Source organism: Bombina bombina, chromosome 3, assembly GCF_027579735.1.
Source record: "Bombina bombina isolate aBomBom1 chromosome 3, aBomBom1.pri, whole genome shotgun sequence".
In the NCBI taxonomy this organism is placed as follows: domain Eukaryota; kingdom Metazoa; phylum Chordata; class Amphibia; order Anura; family Bombinatoridae; genus Bombina; species Bombina bombina.
Genome location: NC_069501.1, coordinates 1,113,984,060 through 1,113,997,205, shown reverse-complemented (window position 1 = coordinate 1,113,997,205; position 13,146 = coordinate 1,113,984,060).

The following is a 13,146-nucleotide window of genomic DNA, read 5'->3' as shown; positions in this document are numbered from 1 at the left end:
AATGTCCCTTTAATTGTGTTTATAGTTACTATAGTTATAGCAAAACATTTTTAGCATGACCCACTTTTTGCAGCTTCTACTCATGTTGTTGGCATCAGCATTTGGAGTCTTACTGGCTCAGTCTAAAATTGACCCAATTTTTTTCTTTCATGATTCAGATAGAGAATACAAATTTAAACAACTTTCCAATTTACTTTTATTTTTTTAAATTGCTTCCTCTTGTTATCCATTGCTGAAAGGTTTATCTAGGAAAACTCAGGAGCAGCAAAGAACCTAGGTACTAGGTGGCTGCATATATATACTGATTGTCATTGGCTTACCCATGTGTTCAGTCAGCAATCAGTAGTGCATTGCTGCTCATTCAACAAAGCATACAAAAAGAACAAAGAAAAATGTATAATAGGAGTAAATTAGTAAGTCACTTAAAATTGCATGCTCTATCTGAATCATGAAAGAAAAAAATTGGGGTTCATATCCCTTTAATTAATTTATCTTACACTTTGGACAAACTTGATGGGCCTTCTGATTCTTGTCTGCTGTCAAAATGTATATTTGTATGAAAAAGTTTCCAAAATTAAGCATGTACTATCTTGGTAATAAATTACACCTTTGCAGTATGATAAAAGTTGAAGCATTTACCATTTTTTGCATTAAGCAAAACCTTTATTCTACTTTCTATTTAACTTTGTAGGCTGCGCCATGAAAAATACAGGAGGCTACAGGAATCTATGAATCACAGTGGATTAAGTATCTATAACTCTCTTAGATGCTGTGACCTTATTAATGTATCTCTTACATTGAAAAAGCCAAACATGTCCGCAGTTGGTTCTGATCCCTTCCAAAGTGATATAACATTATAAAACAAGCAGTTAATACGGAAAATGCGGACCTATTATCTCATTTATTCGTGAGACTGACATGGAATAAAATGTTACAATATAATCAAAAAGTCAAAATGGTCAATCCTGATTCATTCAAGAGGCTTTTCAAGGGTTGTGTCGACGAACTGCAAAACAGAGTGGATTTTGCTATAAAACCGTTAGTTTCAATGTTTCTAAAACAGTTTGTTTTGTATGCAGATTTTTTGCAATGCAGTTATTAATTTCAGGTGGACAAATCAAAAAATGAATTAAAGAATTAATGAAAGTAACCAAATCAGACTCCAATCTTTCCATTGTTATCTGCCACTCCACACACAAATACTTAATGAATGTTTATTTATAAATTTGGAACACACTACAACCTTTAATCTCCTCTACTCTGGACCTATTTTCAGTCAGGACCAGGGCAGAGTCTATAATGGGTCCTAATGGAGAGAATATGATTGCCTTAATTAATATGAGTGTCCAAGTCACATATATACTGTATCTATGTATCTCTTTTGCATTTAGGATGCAGTTGGGTTTAGACTGTAATGGAGAGTTGGGGGGAGGACATTTATTCTTGACTCCCTGGAGGAATTAGAATTGATTTAGGGGAATGTGACCCCTATTTTGGCAATGGAGCCGTCCGGTAAGAGGGGGCGGAGCCTGAGTTCTCTATTTCAAATTTGGGCGCGTATCAACCGTCCTCTTTAGCTTATACAAGCGCAAGGAAAAAGTTTGCTCCTTGCGGTTGGATAGGCCTTAGAGGATGGAGTCAGTCCTTGACGAGGTTAGTAAGGTGGCGGCAGCACGCGGGACAGCATGGCTCCGGGATTATTTGGCAGCTGCCAATCTCCCGGGAGCCGCATCGGAAGGGAGCAGTCACGGCAGGTCGCGGAGGCGGTCCAGGCCTCCAGTTCGTTTATCGCCGGATGTCAGGAGCAGCAGTGTCGGAGCCCCCCGGCGGGGGGGTGGGTCCAAATCCTTACCGGTTGAACGGGGGAGCGGTGGTAAGGCTAAAGGGCAGAAGGCATTGGAGAAGGAGCAGACGGTTGAGGCGGCTAGCAGGACCGGACTCACGGCAGGTAAGGAAAATGTATTGTGTGGGCTGGGCCTTGATCAATTTGGGGAAAGGTTGCCTTCATGTCAGGGAGATATTGTAATTAGGAGCATGGCACTGTCAGAAGATAGGAGCATATTGGCCTCTCAAGATTCGCGGGAGCTGGTTACGGCAAAGGAGTTAAATCCTGTTGCCTCTCAAACTCTGGAGCTGTTGGAAGGGGAGTGTGAAGGCATTGAATTGAGTGTGAGGGGGGAAAAAATTGGGGCTGCAGTAGATTATCAAATAGAAGGGTCTAGGTTTGTTGAAAAGGATATAAGGGGTGATGTTGAGAGTCATGCTATATGTACAGTTCCCAGGAGAGGGTTGAAGTGTGTGAGGAAATCAGTTAGAGGTAGTAGGGCTAAGAAGTCTCAGGTTGAAGAGGGCTGTGAGTTAAGGAAAGAAAGTGTAGGTCAGTCTGATAGTATAAGCCATAGGGGTAAAGGGGTGGGCTCAAAAGGAAAAGGTAAGGGCAGAATGAGGGGGGGAAGGCAATTAGGAATAGTTGGAGGGGGGTCTGAAAGAGAGGGAATTAATGTATTACATTTATCTCCGACAGGTTTAGGGCAGAAAGAAAAAAGGGCCCATGTGGGCGGCGGGACAGATATTTCTGTTGCTCCAGCAGGGCAGGACGTGGAGGGTGATGCATTGTGCTTTGATTATACCTACAGTGACTTGGATATGGAGGATCCTGGGGAGGGCACTTCAGCTGGACCAGTGGGACAACGGCAGGTAGGGGACCTGGCCACTTTAGAGCAGTTAATAAGGGCTTTATCGCCTGGTTTCATTGTGCAGGAGGAGGCTGGAGATTCTAGGGTTAGGTCTAGGGTAGGGAGTGGTAGTATTAGTAGGGAAGGTTATCATGTTAGGCCTATCACTGTCTCCTCTCCACAGATACGGCCGCGGGTTGTGGATGCCCGTGAGCGCCATAGTCACAGAAGGTCTGGTGAGGAACGGCGTCGGGAAAAATCCCGGTCGCCTAGAGAGAGATCTCGTCATCGTCAGGAAAGGAGGTCGCCCACATGGGGAAGGTTGGAAAGAGCAGCAGTGAGGAGTGGAAGGAGGAGAAGGTCCAGGTCTTCTTCGCCCAGACGGAGGGCTTATAGACCCCGTGAGAGGGAATCTAGGCCCCAGCAGGTTGCAGTTGTAGCAGAGCAGACGAGGGACTCCGGAGCAGTACATCCAAACACGGCACCCAGGAACACAGGTGAGGGTGCTGCAAGAATGGTGGTGGTGGATGGTAGTGAGCATGTTGGTGGTAGTATGCAACAGATGCTGGTGAGCGGCTTAAAGGAATTATTGGGAAAAATTGAAAGGCAATCAGAAGGTCAGAAGGAGAATGTAGCGTCGGCTTGGAGTGGGGTTTCGGGTGTTGGGACTCCTGTGTCGGGAACAGCTACAGGGTCAGGTAGCGTGGCCTCTGCAACAGGTGTGCCTACGGTTTCGGGAGACAGCGGTCCGGTAGCTGGGGGGACTCAAGGGCAGAAAAAAGACGTCGTTTCGTCGGGGGATATTGTGAAAGTTCCAGAGTGCGCGATGAGAAGACCATGCTTATGCTCTATTGGACCACTCGGGATTCATTTGACTCAAGAAATAAAAGAAAAAATTTGGAAACGGGAATTTTTGGAGCTTTTTTCACTGTTACCCTTAGAACAGATGATGGAGATTAAAGAAGAGACGAAGGATAAAGAGAAGAAAGAAGAGGATGAACGCAAGAAACGTTATCGTAAGTTACCTAAAACGCTTTCTAATTGGTCAAGGGCCTTTTGTATTCTGGCTTCGGTGATTGGTGAGAAGTTCCCAGATCAGTGTCCCCCCCTTTTTTGCTATTACGATGAAATCTCGGCGGCATGTCGCACTTATGGGGGATTAGCGTGGTGGCGTTATGACGAACAATTTCGTCAGCGTTTGGCAGTAAGGCCGGAGATGCGTTGGGATGACCGGGATATGGGGATCTGGTTGGAGTTGATGACTCCAATGCGTGGGTCCTTTCGTGGTATCGGGGCAGGAAATACAGGGGGTGTCGGCTCAGCTGGGGGAATTTCAGGGGGAGGTGCGGCAGTGGCCATTAGAAAAGGGTTGTGCTTCCAGTACAATGAAGGCTTGTGTAAATTCGGTAGTAGATGTAAATACAAGCACGCTTGTTCCGGTTGTGAAGGAACTCACCCTTGGTTCAGATGTTTCAAAAAAGGTGGCGGTGGTAAGGCAGGAGAGGTTGCTCCTAAGGGCCAAGACCCCAGTGAAGGTAAGAAGGATGGTGCCCTGGTTAGAGCAATTCGCTAAGGTGAGGGGAAAAGCGGGTTATGCTGAGTTGTTGTTATCAGGGTTTAGTTCTGGTTTTTGGATCCCGTTTGAGGACAGGGGGGTTTGTCAAATTTCAGGGAACCTGAAGTCTGCTAAGGAATTTCCAGAGGTTGTTAGAAGTAAATTGAATAAGGAAGTTGCATTAGGTAGGATGGCAGGACCATTCAGTCACCCTCCATTTAGGAACTTGAGGGTGTCCCCGTTAGGAGTGGTTCCCAAAAAAGTGGCTGGACAATTTCGTTTAATTCACCATCTGTCTTTCCCAAAAGGCTCGTCAGTTAATGACGGTATAGATCCTGATGTGGCTGCAGTGAGGTACGCGTCATTTGATCAGGCTGTTAAGCTGGTGACAGCGGCGGGTGTGGGTGCTTTGTTGGGGAAAGTGGACGTGGAGGCAGCCTTTCGGCTTTTACCTGTTCATCCGGTTTGTCATCACTTGTTGGGCTGTTATTTTGAAGGGTCCTTTTACGTGGATTTGTGTCTACCAATGGGTTGTTCCATATCATGTGCGTATTTTGAAAAATTCAGCACTTTTGTGGAATGGGTGGTTAGACAGGTATCTGGATCGAAATCTTTAGTGCATTATCTTGACGATTTCCTTTTCGTTGGTAGGGCAGGTGAAATGGTTTGTGCTCAGCTTATGGAACATTTCTTTGCGGTGGCAGCAGATTTCGGCATTCCAGTAGCCCACGAAAAGACGGAAGGTCCACAAACAGTTTTGAGTTTTTTGGGCATTGAAATTGATTCCGGGAAAATGGAATGCCGTTTGCCTTTGGATAAAGTTTTGGACCTGAAGAGTTGTATTGATGCTTGTTTCAAGAGAAAGAAGCTTAGGCTTAAAGAAATTCAGTCGTTAGTTGGTAAGCTTAATTTTGCCTGCAGAATTATCCCGGTTGGGAGAGTCTTCTGTAGGAGATTATCTTTAGCAACGGCAGGTGTAAAGAACCCCTCTCATTGGATTCGGTTGGGTAAAGAAATAAAAGAGGATTTAAAAATTTGGCTGATTTTTCTAGAAGATTTTAATGGATGTGCGATGGTTCAAGGTTTGGCAGTTTCGAATGAGGATATTCATTTGTATACTGATGCCTCTGGTTCGGTGGGTTACGGTGCATATTTGCATGGGCGTTGGTCTGCGGAGTTATGGCCGGTGGAATGGAAACAGGCGGGTCTCAATAAGAATTTGGTTTTTCTGGAGTTATTCCCGTTGGTAGTAGCTTTAAAAATTTGGAAAGATGTTCTTAGAGACAAAAAGGTGATATTCCACACGGATAACTTGGGGGTTGTGTTCGCAATTAACAGACTCACATCTAGCTCGCTGCCAGTGGTTCGTCTTCTGAGGTTGTTTGTTCTGGATTGTATGCAATTGAATGTTTTATTTCGTGCTGTTCATGTTCCAGGTTGTCAAAATGTCATTGCTGATTCTCTTTCTCGCTTTCAGTGGGAAAGGTTCTGGAAAGTGGCTCCGGAAGCAGAGAAGGAGGGTGTTGGATGTCCGACAGAGCTATGGGATCTGAGATGCTGGATTTAATTCGGGTCGCTAAGGGAGCTTTAGCTCAAGGTACTTGGTTGGCTTATGTAGCTGTTTGGAAGCAATGGTTTAAATTTGTGTCAGCGAATGGTTTGGTTTTTGCAAATGAGGAGTGGAGTCATGGACTCTTAGCATGGGTCTTGAAATGGGGCGATTTGGGTTGGTCAAAGTCAAAAGTTCATAAATCCATTGCAGCAATGGGTTTTCTTTTTAAGTTATTAGGTTGTCAGGACTTGACAAAACTGTTTGTAATTAAATTGGCAGTAAGGGGCTTATGTAAAGGTCAGGTTTGTAACGACAGAAGGCGTCCGGTGGTTTTTGAAACTTTGAAAAAGTTATTGGATTCCTTAAATGCTGTTTGTTCATCTGAGTATGAATTTCTTTTGTTTCAGGCTTTTTTTGTTTTGGCCTTTTTTGGTGCCTTTCGTATATCTGAAATTGTTGGTGCTAATAGACAGGATTCTGGGGGTCTGTGGGCCCGTGATGTTTCTATCAAAGATAATGTGTTATGGGTTTGGTTGAAGAAATCAAAAACGGATCAAATGGGGTTGGGAAGGTGGATCCAGATTAAAGAAACTAAAGGGAGTTGTTGTCCAGTGGCGATATTGAAGGCCTTTTTGGAGGTGCGTCCAATGGGTTTCTTACCTTTGTTTGTACATCAGGACGGGTCCAGTCTTTCGCGTTTCCAATTCCTGGCGGTGTTTAGAAAGGTTTTGTCGAAGCTTGGTTATGCGGCCAAGGATTTTGGTACTCACTCGTTTCGGATAGGGGCAGCGACGGAGGCGGCCAATTTGGGTTTGAGTGAGAATGTGATTAAGAGGATTGGTGGCTGGAAGTCTGGATGTTTTAAATCTTATGTTAGACTTGATATGAGAGTTTAGGTTTTGTTTTTGTTTTGACAGGACCAGTACATTGTTGGATTGTCGGGCATTCCTACATTTATTGGGCCCGGAAGGCAGCAGCATGTACAGAGCAGGGCATTCAGCTGAAGCTTAATGAGGAGACAGTGAGGTTGAGGTGGTTTGGAACCAGAGGGTTGAGGTGGGATCAATTGCTTGGAAAGGTGGTGGGTTATGCTAGGTTGTTTCGGCCTCCAGCGATTCTAATTATACATGCAGGAGGAAATGACTTGGGTTTCATTTCTCAGAAGGATTTGTTGGACAAAATTAAGTGGGATTTGGTTAGGTTGCAGGAATTGTTCCCTGACATGGTGTTAGTGTGGTCTGATATTGAACCCAGGTCCGTTTGGAGGGCAGCATGGGATGTGAGGAAGCAGGAGGCCTCTAGAAAAAAGGTAAATAGATCTGTTAGTAGTTTTGTTTGCAGGATTGGGGGGTTTGGCATTCGCCATGTAGAGTTCGAGGGCGAGACTGGGCGTTGTTTCTTTTTGAAAGATGGTGTACACTTAAATGAAGTAGGTTTGCATCTTTTTAATTTTAACATCAAAGAAGCTGTGTTAAAGGCCTTAGCCCGGGTGGGGTAGGCACGCGTTGGCGTGCTTTGGCGGGGTGTTTTAGATCTGGAGGTTAAGTAAGTTGGTACCTCCCTAAAGAGGCGGGAGAGTTTTGGGGGATGTATCTGGTTGTAAACCGGGGGGAAGGTACATCTCGGTGCTATGGCACCTTTTGTTTTAAAAGTTAAAGAAGTTTATGTTTTTAATTGTTGTTTTGGAAAATTGTTAATTAATAAATTATTGAATAAATGCGGGCTGCGGCCTTTACACCCATCCTTGTTGTAAATTGTTTTATTTATTTATAGTAGGCGTAATGTATGGCCTATATAGGGGTCATGACTCCCTGGAGGAATTAGAATTGATGTAGGGGAATGTGACCCCTATTTTGGCAATGGAGCCGTCCGGTAAGAGGGGGCGGAGCCTGAGTTCTCTATTTCAAATTTGGGCGCGTATCAACCGTCCTCTTTAGCTTATACAAGCGCAAGGAAAAAGTTCCCTCCCTCCCTCCCTGTTTGTTTGAGGTTGTCGCAGGAGGCATTGTATTTAGTTGGTGGCGGGGTGTTTTAGATCTGGAGGTTAAGTAAGTTGGTACCTCCCTAAAGAGGCGGGAGAGTTTTGGGGGATGTATCTGGTTGTAAACCGGGGGGAAGGTACATCTCGGTGCTATGGCACCTTTTGTTTTAAAAGTTAAAGAAGTTTATGTTTTTAATTGTTGTTTTGGAAAATTGTTAATTAATAAATTATTGAATAAATGCGGGCTGCAGCCTTTACACCCATCCTTGTTGTAAATTGTTTTATTTATTTATAGTAGGCGTAATGTATGGCCTATATAGGGGTCACTCATTCAGAGAGCCAGGGGAGGAATTACCATTGGTGCAGTAGGTGGCACCAGGTCCCAAGTGATGGGAGAACCAAATCAGCTTATGCAAGTTGTATATAGTCCTAATGCAGGGGAGTCTTATTTGTGTAGGCTGCAGTTCCATCTATCTATCTATCTATCTATCTATCTATCTATCTATCCTCAAAATCATTATACAAAGCAGAATGTATGCTATTACTATTGTTTAATACTTTGTTATCTTTCGGGGCTTAAAATGTTGCGCCAAGGACCTCTGTTGAGTAGGTCCCCGTCTGCAGACTGCACACTATCAGCGATATTCCCTGTGCGGTCCCTGGTCAGGGTTTATATAAAAAAATGTACAGTATTGTAAACTTGAAAAAAAAAAAATCTAAATAAATTTGTAAAACTGAACTTGCTTGTCCTTGAGTTATTATTGTATCTATTTATTCATTGATTATTTCTCGTTATCCTCTGACTTCTCACACCCAATTTCTCTGCATTTACAGCTGTATTTACTCTCCATCTTTCCCCAATGCCCTTTCATCCATATTTTTAATCCCTCTCCATGGCTGTGCTTTTATTGTTAAAAAGTAACTTGCCACATTATGGCCAAAGTTATAGAGTCACTATATTTATGAAAAAAACTAATGGCATGGTAGCAGTGTCACTAAAGGTTTTCCTTAAAGGGATATTATAGTTGAAAAATAACATGCTCGAATTCATTTTAAGCCTTATGACCCTTTAATGCGATGTGTTTAACCTCCACATAGTAGAAGTACTGCTTGACCCCTGCAAGCACTGCTGATCCTGAGCAGAAACGGCAGCTGATCCAATTATCAGTGCTAGTCACATGACTCAGCTGTGTAATTAGTCTGCTGATTGGATCAGCATCGGTTTTCGTGCAGAACCCGCAATGCTCCCGAATAGTACTTCTACTATGTGTTTCAAATCTTTACGGGGTTAAACACATAGCATGAAAGGGTTGCTAGTCTTAAATGGCTTTTTTCTTGCCCTTGCACCATATGACAGCCATCAGCCAATAACAAAATGCATATACGTATATACTGTAAATTCCTACACTGGTGCCTCTAAAAGTGCTTATAAAAGGATTGTGCACATTTGATAATGGAAGTTAATTTGAAAATGAATTACAATTGCATGCTCTATCATGAAAGTTTAATTTTAACTTTAGTGTTCCTTTAAGTATTTATCATAAGCATTCATCATAAAAATAACATATAATTACCTTAAAGCAGGGTCGGCTCCAGAACGAATGAAATGTGGGGGCATTTTTTTCATGATGGGGCACGCATTTACAAAGCATGTATGAGAGTCAAAATAACTCAAATAAGCAGACCTACATATTCTGCAGGAAAGTGTAGCTCCTGGCTGGCTTATCCCCCTCTATTAACATTTGAAGAATATGTGCTAATTCACTAGGTAAAATAATGAAGTCTAAATCCTATGCAGTGCACTAAAACAGAACCATTAAACTTGAGACCCCCAGTGCAATAGCTCCTTAGAAACAAATCACCCCTTAACCACCATGATCCAAAACCCTTAAACTCATTCTCAAATCTCAATCATGTCCACTAAACAGCCATGCACCCCAAACCCCCCAATGCAATTAACTCCTTTGTTTGCAATAGCAGTGAGGATATTAGGTTTTCAGGTACTGGTAATTTTGTAGATTAGATTTAGCTATACCTGTTCCGCAATAACTAACAGATATCAGGCTACTTAATACAACCTATGTACTGTGAACCTATAAGAATATGATTGTATCATATAAATATGTCTATAAATGGCTACCGGCTTCTATAGACGCCGGTAGCCATTTATTAGACATGTGCGATTCGGTTCGGTCCGAATTGAAATTCGAACGAATTTGTCGAATTTGGAGATTCGGATCGATTTGAATTTCCGAATTGCGGCAGTGCCGGATCTACAGAATAAATCCGAATTGATTCGAATTCATTCGGTAGATTCGGATGGATTCGGATGGCCGTGTATTACACTAGTATTGTACAGTATACTAGTGTAATACACAGCACATCCCACTTAACACTGACCGAAATTCCGATTCGAACCGAATCAAACCAAATTTCCCACAAATCCGAAAAAAATCTGAATGAATCCGAAACGAATTCATTTGATTTCTTCCGAATTCGAATTGATCCGAACCGAAATTCGAATCGGTCCGAATCGAACCGAACCGAATTTTTCGACGCTGCACATATCTACCATTTATAGACTTATATGATACAATCATATTCTTATCGAACTATTGTTTAAGAAAATGAATAACTCATGATAGTTAGGTAAAATTAATAGGGTTAAAGACAAGTCCAAAAAGTCTCTAACTTCCAATTCCAAATAAGAGGTTAAGACACGGAGCTCCTTGCAGATGCGTGATGCAACCTCACAGTTCGGCAGCTGACTCCGCCCCCAGCATGCAGCATTACATAACAATTCATTATTTTATTTATTATTTTTAAAGAGTATGATCATATCAATATTTTTTGAGGGGGCACAGCATTCCATTTGGGTAGGCATTGCCCCTCAATGCCCCCCCCCCCCCTGGAGCCGACCCTGCCTTAAAGGGACATTCTGTTAAAAAATTAAATGTACATATTTCAATAAACAAGTATTGGCAAAAATGCTTCTAGTAAAAGTTATCACTGTTTTAGTGTTAACATTTTACGTGCATGTGAAGCATAGCTACATAGTCTACATATAAAAACTGCATCTGCTCAAAACACCAGAGGGGTTGTATCATTCAGTCAGACTCTGTGAGCAAGTGCTGTGTTTAAAATGCTGGTGCACGGTGCATACTTAAATACACTTTTAAAACAGCTAAAGCTTTTATTAGAAGCATTTTGCTAATACATAATATTACAGAAAAGCTTCTATTCAAAACTTAAATGCATCCATGTGGATATCAATTTTGACTAGAATGTCCCTTTAATTGTGTTTATAGTTACTATAGTTATAGCAAAACATTTTTAGCATGACCCACTTTTTGCAGCTTCTACTCATGTTGTTGGCATCAGCATTTGGAGTCTTACTGGCTCAGTCTAAAATTAATTGATTCACTCCTAATAGGCTTCATCATTTCTTGTTAAATCCTGTTTTATTTGTTCAGGAATTTATTTCAAGCTAGTTATTTTGATAAAAGTAAACCTCATGATTATCATATTTAACTTCAAATATTGTCTATCAATTTTTCATCCACATTATTGCGTTAGAACTTGACTATAATATTGTGTCATTCTTTCTAATCAGTTCTGTCACTCACCACCAGTTCAATTTATAATGAAAGTACAGTTTAGAAATGTGTTAGCTTGCTGGAAATTATTTGTATGTGATACTGATTAACCCTTCAAATCAACTATATTTTCAGCACTGATCTTAATATATATTCCCACCACACACACTCATACACAACAACTTCCCCAGACACAACACATACACACTGGAAAACACCCAATACGGAGATAAAGATCCTCTGTATTTTTATTAGGACCAGTACAACCTTCCCTTCACACAGCCTCTGCGGAGCTCCCTTCTCCGTCAGTGTCCTGCTAGCTGCATAGGAAGCTTGGCTCCTTACTTTAGCAGCAGGAGGCCCCTCCCTCATGCAGTCCTACTATGGGCACTAAGGGGCACTGAACATTCATTTATTCTATTTAAATAAATGAAGTTCTGCTTATTATGAACGTTTTCCGATATATTTGCAAGAGAAGTGAGCGCCTAGTAATGAAGACTGAGGTGAGTATGTTAGAAATGTTAGAAAATGTTAGAAAATAGTACAGTGTGGTTTATTATAAACAATCAATTAAAATGTAATCGCAATTTAGTCCAATGTTAATGAAAACCTCATGGATCCATGATAGGGTTTGTAAAAGTAAAGTACAACAAAACGATAAAATTACAACAATAGTACAATAAAATTACAACAATAGTACGATAAAATTACAACAATAGTACGATAAAATTACAACAATAGTACGATAAAATTAACCTCATTAAAATGCACAGATAGGATGCAAATCAGTGCTAGCATAGGTAGTATTTGGTAAAGTGTCCTATATTAATATGCTCCTAGAGATGCTCCTAAAAGGTGCCTTCGAGGAAGGAATTTTAAAAATGCTGGTGGAGTCTCGCTATGTGGTAAAGGAGAACTAAGCGTAAAACAGGACAACTGTTAATGTCCCAGATGATGCGTAAAACAGGACAACTGTTAATGTCCCAGATGATGTGTTCAATAAGTCTTATATGGAGGATGATAAGTCTTTGTTGACAGTGGTGAACCCGTGTGTGTGTAACAAATCCAAATCTTCAAATGATGTGGGAAAAAAGTGTAAAAGAAAAACTATAAAAATAGTGGAGAAAAATAAATAAATAATCAAAACCAAATAAGTATGGGCAAATAGATAATCCAAGTCAGTGGTGGGTAACTTAATGTGAAAAAGTATAATGTGGTTTAGAAGATAGTTGAAGTGAACTTCTGGTGAATCCTAATAATAAAGTCCCATCTGTTGGTGAAATCAATTCCTGAAAAAAACCTGTGGGAAAACAAAAATACAATAGTGCAGAACAATTTGAACACCTTATTAGGGTATTGAAAATATGCTTACCAGTAGTAAGTCAACGCGTTTCGGCCTATAACAGGCCTTTCTCAAGACTATACAACTGTATATGTACTGGAATCTTATATAGGGTGAGTGATAAACTCAATTGTGACTGTTTGGGGCGCCAAAACTCTGTTTGGGCGCCAAAACTCCTTAGGACCACCCACTTCCTGTTTATACTAGTGAATGCTGGGTATTTATAAAACCGGAACTTCTTTTATAAGATTAAAACAAAATATATTATAAATCAAGTGTAGTGTTAGTAGTCCTAGATTCTTATTTTATTATTATCGGTTATTTGTAGAGCGCCAACAGATTCCGCAGCGCTACTTAATCTGAAAATTATGGGAATATATTTGTTTGAGATCATCAGTGGTCTGATCATTCTAGTGTTTGTTTAGGTCAGTCTATGTGGGCTCAA